Consider the following 7,383-nt stretch of genomic DNA (forward strand, 5'->3'; position numbering starts at 1 on the left):
CTGGGTTGGGAAGATCCCCTGGAGAAGGAAATGGCAACCCACTCCAGTATTCTTGCCTGGGAAATTCCACGGATAGAGGAGCCTGGCAGGCTATAGTCCTTGGGGTTGCAAAGAGTCAGACATGACTTAGCAACTAAACAGCAACATGATGAGATAATTGTGGCTCATGCTGGACCAAATAACCTCAAAGGATCTGAATTTACAGATCATTTACTGTCTGAGTGTCCCTAACATACATGCCTCGCTGCAGTGCTGCCCCAGACAGCTCCATGTTTCAGAGAGCAATCCTTCGGGTCATGCCTTCTCAGTAAAGGACGCGGGCAGAAGCAGGACAGCATGAAGTTCCCGTCTTCATGTTCAGCTGGAGCTTTTATGTTCCATCCAGAGAAGGGGGTGGAGTGCATCCCACATATTTTGTTATTTGTAAAATGCTGCCTGAGTAATTCCGAACATTCTGTGCTAACTGTTTTACACACTGCGTACGGTTCATCACACTGTGTGTTCTGTTGTTCTCAACGACTGTTATCGTTATTTAAAAGTCTTTCTTTATCTGGCTGCACTGCGTCTCAGTTGCAGCACTGGGGATCTTCGTTGCTTCGTGTGATTTCCCTGGTTGTAGTAGCTACAGCAAATGGACTTAGCTGCCCTGAGGCGTGTGGGATCTTAGTTCCTCAACCAGGGCTCAAACCAGCATCCCCTGCATTGCAGGTGGATTCTTTACCATTGAGCCGCCAGGGCTGGAATCCATCCCCAAGCGTAGCTTCCAGCACTTGCCCTTCAGGCTGTAACCCAGCCTCTGCATTCCCCACGGCACTCAGTCTGGACCCTGGCTTGGACGAGGAGCCCCAAAGAGCTTCCTGAATGAAGCTGAGGTCGTGCATGAGGGAGAAAAGCGTGAACAGCTCTCCTCGTCTTCCTGGGGTTTTGCTGGTAATGGCAGGGAGCACTCGGCGGGGCTTTCATCATCAATACCCAGTTGTGGATATTCACATCTGGAAGGCTTCCATCACTTGTGTTCTCAAGTTGTTGCAGAGGTGGCTCACAGGTGCCTGGCAGCTTTGTTCCGAATTTTCCATCCAGATAAGCAAGTAAGTGGAGAAGCCCCTGATTCCAGCCAAACTGCAAATTGCTTGTCTCCTTCCCAAAGGAAAGAGAGAAAATGTGTCCCGAGCTGCAGCCCAAGGGAGTCAAGAGCAGGGGCTTTGGGACCAGCACCTTCCTTGAATTCATATTTTCATTTTTCTGTCGGGCTTGAAGAGACCTGGGCTTTATTTCTTTACTTATTTTTTTAAAAAGTCTTTCTATTGTGTATAATTGGTAAGCAGCCACCTTTTTAAAAAAAATTCTTTTATTTATCTTTTTATTTCTGGCCTCATTGCGCAGCGTGGCATGTGGGATCTGAAGTTCTCAACCAGGAGTTGAACCCATACCCCCTACATTGGATGCGAAGAGATTAACCACTGGCCCACCAGGGAAGCCTCCTGGGTTTTATTATTATGTGTCTCAGCAGAGCTTTCAACCTCATCACCTTCCCCACTCATGGTGTGTGTGTGTGTGTGTGTGTGTGTGTTAGTCATTCAGTCGTGTCCGACTTTCTGAGAACCCATGGACCGTAGCCTGCCAGGCTCCTCTGTCCATGGGATTCTCCAGGCCAGAATCCTGGAGTGTGTAACCATTCCCTTCTCCAGGTGATCTTCCCGACCCAGGGATAGAACCTGGGTCTCTCACATTGCAGGCAGATTCTTTACTGTCTGAGCCATCAGGGAAGCCCCCTGCCCACTTATGGTAGGTCCAGCAAATTCAGTTCAGCCCCAGAAGCCCTGACTGTGTGTTCGCCGTGTCTGAACCCTGAGTAGGGCTGTGGGAACACAGAGACAGCCCGGAGCGTCTTCTCCAGGGAGGACAAACTCTGGCCGGTGACCAGCCAGCACGAACAGAAGTGTTTGTTCTCTTCAAGTGGCTGAGCAGGAAAGACTTGCTGGAGAACTCACAAGAAGGGGTGGGAGGCCTGGATCAGATGTCTCCATGTTACCCCCATCCTTGCTGTTCTCCTGGCTGCACGGACAGAAATCCAGTTGCAGACGTGGAGGCCAGAGCGCGGGGAGGTGGCGGGGTCCCCAGGACCTGGCTTCCAACCCAGTCCTCACCCCTTCTTCTGCCTGTGACCTCGGGTGCTCTCCACAGCGTCTCAGAGCCTCAGCCTTCAGCTGGCTGTGAGCTCAGGGAGACCCCAAGGCTGGGAGGCTCAGGGCAGCATCCTCTGTGCTCCTGCAGGTCAGACAGCCCCATGGAGGTCAGCTTAGGTGCTGCCTCTCTGCCAGCCATCTGCTCGGTTCAAGAAGAACTGGGCTCGGTCACCCCAGGGGAAATGCCTGCATGGATCCTGGAGGAGTAGGGGACGTGTGCCTTGCCCACTTGGCAGGCATGGAGCTGATGGATGAGAGGGACCGACCTGTGGGTTTCCCTGCAGGAAGGAGGCTGCCGTTGGGGACAGCCACCCACTCAGCCACTGTTGCACAGCCTTCCAAACTGACCCAGGTCTCCACTTCCAGCACGCCCTCCAGAGGAGGGGGTTGGGAAATTCATTTTTGGGGATGCCAAGTCTCTCTCTGGTCCCGGGTTCGGTGATGGTGAGCAGGGAGTCTACCTGGAGGGGGAACAGCTACTGATTCCAGTGGCTTTCATTTCCTTCCTTGTTTCTCTCATTTTATTTTGTTGCAGCAGCGGCTTTCTTTTCGCTACCTCTGAGAAGACCCTCGGGAGAGGCTGGCCTGGGGTCTTCCCAGCAAATGCGCATCTGGCTCCGGGCTGCTGTGATGGATAGAGGCAATTTCCCCGCGAAATCGGCTGCAGTATTGGCAGTTGCACGGGACATCCATTACATTCCTGCGGAGAGAGAGCTTTTCCAGAGCGCCTCAGGATGGAGCGATGCCACTCACAAGGCGGGTGGGGAAGCAGAAATAACCTAAAGGGAAAGGCGTCTATTTTAATTTTTTGCAGAGCTGCGTCTCCTGCATATGGGTCCAGCCCACTCTTGTGAAACGGCTCCTTTTGGAAAATAAGGGGACTTGCAAACGGCTTTGTTAAAGGTAAGGACGCAAAGAGAAACAGAAGCTTGTGCAAACAGAACCCAGTGCCTCTATGTGCATAGGCAGACCCCTTGATCAAGGAGCCCTTAGTTTTCATCGGAGACCAGAGAGACACCACTGATCAACATGCTGGACGCTGATGCTTTAAAAGCATTAGGTACTTTAAGTTCATCAGAACCTGGTGATGTAGATATTATGATTATCAACCCCATTTGGGGGCTTCCCTGGTGGCTCAGATGGTAAAGAATCTGCCTGCAATGCAGGAGATTGGGGTTTGATCCTGTGGGTTGGGAAGATCCCCTGGAGGAGGGAACAGCTACCCACTCCAGTATTCTTGCCTGGAGAATTCCATAGACAGAGGAGCCTGGCTGGCTAGTCTATGGGGTTGCAAAGAATCAGACACTGAGTGACTGACACTTTCATACTTCTTTCATCTCCATTTTACAGATAAGAAAACTGAGGCACAAGGCAATGAGGTGACTTGCTCAAGGTCATCTCTTAGTAAGAAGAGGAGCCAGATTCAAACCCACGCTCTCTGGAACCCGCATTCACGTTCCTAACGCTCTTTGCTTCTGTCTCTTGCTCATCTTGGGAAGCCAGACAACTCCCAGAGCTGTAAGTGGCACCTTTTCTGGCTCTTAAATCCCAGATCCCTGTTTGGTGAACTTGTACTTTTCTCCAGACTCCTTTTTAAAAAAATTTTTTAATTGAAATGTAATTGATTTACAGTTATACAATCAATTTACAATTTATTGATTTACAATATAGAATTGATTTATAATATATAATTTACAACATATAATTGATTAGCAATATAATTTTCACTTTTACAATATGCAATAATTATAATTTATAATATATAATTTACATTTTTATATAATTAAAATGATTTACAATATAATTGATTTATAATATATAATTGATTTACAATTATGCAATCAATCCCTGGGTTGGAAAGATCCCCTGGAGAAAGGAAAGGCTCTCCATTTCAGTATTCTGGCCTGGATAATTCCGTGGACTGTATAGTCCATGGGGTCGTGAAGAGTCGGACACGACTGAGTGATTTTCACCTCACTTCATACACCTATAGCCATATGTATTCTTTTTCAGATTCTTTTCCCTTACAGGTTATTATGTAATATTGAGTTGAGTTCCCTGTGCTATATGGTAGGTCCTTGTTGGTTACCTATTTTATACATAATAGTGGGTATATGTTAATGCCAGCCTCCTAATTTATCCCTAAACCTTTCCCCTTTGGTAACCATAAGTTTGCAGGCTCACTTCTTCTTCAGCCTTGACCTTCTTCCTCTGTGTGAACTCACCCTACTCCCGCTGAAGGGCAGGGTCTGCGGTGAGAATGCAAAGCGTCTGGCCCAGGACTAGCTGTGGGCTTCATCGCGGAAGCATCGGCTTGGCGTCTGGGAGCTTGCTCTGAGCTGGGCTCTGGGGGTGTCCTGGCCTTTGCATGCGCCTGCTCAGTCACTTCAGTTGTGTCCAATCCTTTGCTACCTTTTGGACTGTAGCCCTCTAGGCTCCTCTGTCCGTGGGGATTCTCCAGCCATTTCTTCCTCTGGGGATCTTCCCGACCCAGGGATTGAACCTGCATCTCTTATGCACCCTGCATTAGCAGGCTATTTCTTTGTCACTGGGAAGCACCTGGCCTTTAGGATCCTGCCGTTTACCTGGGGCATCAGACAATAAGTCAGCACATAGAAACCCGGGTGAGCGCTCTACAGGGAGCTACAGCTGGCTCATGGGCGATGGGTGTGGGTTTTGAGTTGGATAACCAGGTGCGGCAGAGAAGGCAATGGCACCCCACTCCAGTACTCTTGCCTGGAAAATCCCATGGATGGAGGAGCCTGGTAGGCTGCAGTCCATGGGGTCGCTAAGAGTTGGACAGGACTGAGCGACTTCACTTTCACTTTTCACTTTCATGCATTAGAGAAGGAAATGGCAACCCACTCCAGTGTTCTTGCCTGGGGAATCCCAGGGATGGGGGAGCCTGGTGGGCTGCTGTCTCTGGGGTCACACAGAGTCGGACACGACTGAAGCGACTTAGCAGCAGCAGCAGCAGCAGCAGCAGCAACCAGGTGTGGAGCAGCAGCAACCAGGTGTGGCCTTTCCAAGAAGTGACATTGAAACTGAAATCGAGTGGCTTGCAGGGTCTCAGTTCCCGGACCAGAGATTGAGCCTGGGCCCTCAGCAGTGAAAGCCTGGAGTCCTACCCACTGGACCACCAGGGAATTCCCCCAAACTGAGATCTTAAAGTCGAAATGGAGCCAGCCATGGGGTGACCAGAAGGAAGGGCTCCCATAGTCTTTAGGATAGGGCTCACCTGTGAGTGGCTGCAGCCATCCTCATGTTACCTAACGGACCCAATTCCCTCTTTAAGTGAAGTGAAAGTTGCTCAGTCGTGTCCGACTCTGTGACCCATGGACTATGCAGTCCATGTAATTCTCCAGGCCAGAATACTGAAGTGGGTAGCCTATCCCTTCTCCAGGGGATATTCCCAACCCAGGAATCGAACCAGTTGTCTCCAGCATTGCAGGTGGATTCCTTACCTCTGAGCTACCACGGAAGCCCAGTTCCCTCTTTGATCCCCCGCAAATGCCAAAACCATCCCGGGTTTAATCAAGAGACCTATGTTTATTCAACACAATTAGCTCAAGAAAGATAATCCAGGGGACCTAATGCCTTCTTTTCTCTGTGTAGCTACTCGCATTTTCTAAGTTATGTTTTTGATTTCTGTGTGTGTCTAATTTTATTTTCAATGATTGACCTGGATTTTAGGTTTTAATAGTGTAAATATCAAATTTTGTTAGTTCAGCTGTATAGTTAAGATGCTGTTACTCTGTTGCTCTTAATTAAAGGATACCGTTCAACAACAACAACAGAAAGAAGGAAGGCCTTTCCAGGGAGAGGAACCTGCATGTGGGCCAGGGCCCCCCGTGGGGGCAGGATGGGCATGTACGGACCGGGGGTGGAGTAGGGGGAGGGGTGGAGAGTGTGGCAGAGATGGGGCGGGGAGATGGGGCTGCAGGGCCTCGAAGGTCACAGCGAGGAGCTGGGATTTCATTTAAGTGCATGAGGAAGCCATGGAGGCCGTGAACACTGCAGGGACTGGGTCAGATAAGATGCTGGCATTTTGCGGACACTGGCCCCTCTGCTAGGGTGCCCGGGGAAGCCTCCCAGGCCAGTAGTGTGGCCCAGTGGTTGGAGCTCGGGTCACACAATGAGAATGGCTATTCCATTCATCCTCCTGTTCATCCGATCGTGGCCCAGCACTTTGCTTGGCACCAAGGATACAGAGTGGCCTGGGGCACACCCTGGCCTCCAGCAGCCCCTGCTATGGGACACAGGGAAGCTGTCAGCCCAGGGCTGGGTGGCAGAGGTTAAAAGTCAGCTTCTGTGAAGGGTACAGGACAGAGGTCTTTCACGAGATGCGCCCAAGACAAACAAGAAACTGAGTAGTTCTCTGTTCAGTTCAGTTCAGTTCAGTCGGTCAGTCGTGTCCGACTCTTTGCGACCCCATGGACTGCAGCATGTCAGGCCTCCCTGTCCTTCACCAACTCCCGGAGTTTACTCAGCCTCATGTCCATTGAGTTGGTGATGCCATCCAGTCATCTCATCCTCTGTTGTCCCCTTCTCCTCCTGCCTTCAATCTTTCCCAGCGTCAGGGTCTTTTCCAATGAGTCAGCTCTTCGCATCAGGTGGCCAAAGTATTGGAGTTTCAGCTTCAGCAACAATCCTTCCAATGAATATTCAGGACTTATTTCCTTTAGGATGGACTGGTTGGATCTCCTTGCAGTCCAAGGGACTCTCAAGAGTCTTCTCCAACACCACAGTTCAAAAGCATCAATTCTTTGGTGCTCAGCTTTCTTTATAGCCCAACTCTCATATCCATACATGACCACTGGAAAAACCATAGCTTTGACTAGATGGACCTTTGTTGGCAAAGTAATGTTTCTGCTTTTTAATATGCTGTCTAGGTTGGTCATAACTGTTCTTCCAAGGAGCAAGCGCCTTTTAGTTTCATGGCTGCAGTCACCATCTGCAGTGATATTGGAGGCCCCCGAAATAAAGTAGTCACTGTTTCCTCACCTATTTGTCATGATGGGACCAGATGTCACGATCTTAGTTTTCTGAATGTTGAGCTTTAAATCAACTTTTTCACTCTCCTCTTTCACTTTCATCAAGAGACTCTTTAGTTCTTCTTCACTTTCTGCCATAAGGGTGGTGTCATCTGCATATCTGAGGTTATTGATATTTCTCCCGGCAATCTTGATTCCAGCTA

The 7,383-nt window shown here is 49.5% G+C and overlaps 1 long non-coding RNA gene across 3 annotated transcripts in view; it reads left to right on the plus strand.

Annotated features, from left to right (window-relative positions):
* The window catches only part of LOC104984853, a 14,895-nt gene that overhangs the window by 1,048 nt on the left and 6,464 nt on the right, over nucleotides 1–7,383 (plus strand). Inside the window, exons 1-3 of one of the 3 annotated variants that reach the window (XR_824798.1) lie at nucleotides 1,472–1,542; nucleotides 2,722–3,089; nucleotides 3,537–3,863. This is a non-coding gene — a long non-coding RNA (uncharacterized LOC104984853). Of the gene's footprint in view, nucleotides 1–1,471; nucleotides 1,543–2,721; nucleotides 3,090–3,536; nucleotides 3,864–7,383 lie in introns of those variants that run through there. The other 2 variants (XR_824799.1, XR_824797.1) reach the window with 2 other exon arrangements.

The sequence above is a fragment of the Bison bison genome, unplaced genomic scaffold (assembly GCF_000754665.1).
Source record: "Bison bison bison isolate TAMUID 2011002044 unplaced genomic scaffold, Bison_UMD1.0 scf7180017864036, whole genome shotgun sequence".
Classification (NCBI taxonomy): domain Eukaryota; kingdom Metazoa; phylum Chordata; class Mammalia; order Artiodactyla; family Bovidae; genus Bison; species Bison bison.